Raw genomic sequence first — 212 nt, 5'->3', positions numbered from 1 at the left:
TGCTGCTGCTGCTGCTGCTGCTGCTGCTGCTGCTGCTGCTGCTGCTGCTGCTGCTGCAGGTGGAAGACGTGGGGAGCTTGTGGGCAGCACTCAAGGGGCCCCTCCTCAGCAAGTTGGCCCTTTTGGGTTTGGGGGCCCCCGCAGTGTTTGGGCCTGCGATGCAGCTGGTGTCTCTGCCGCGTGTGTGTCTGTCTCTAAACGGCGACAGCAGC

The sequence above is a fragment of the Eimeria tenella genome, genomic scaffold (assembly GCF_000499545.2).
Source record: "Eimeria tenella Houghton genomic scaffold, Eth_scaff1769, whole genome shotgun sequence".
In the NCBI taxonomy this organism is placed as follows: domain Eukaryota; phylum Apicomplexa; class Conoidasida; order Eucoccidiorida; family Eimeriidae; genus Eimeria; species Eimeria tenella.
This window is presented reverse-complemented; position numbering follows the sequence as displayed.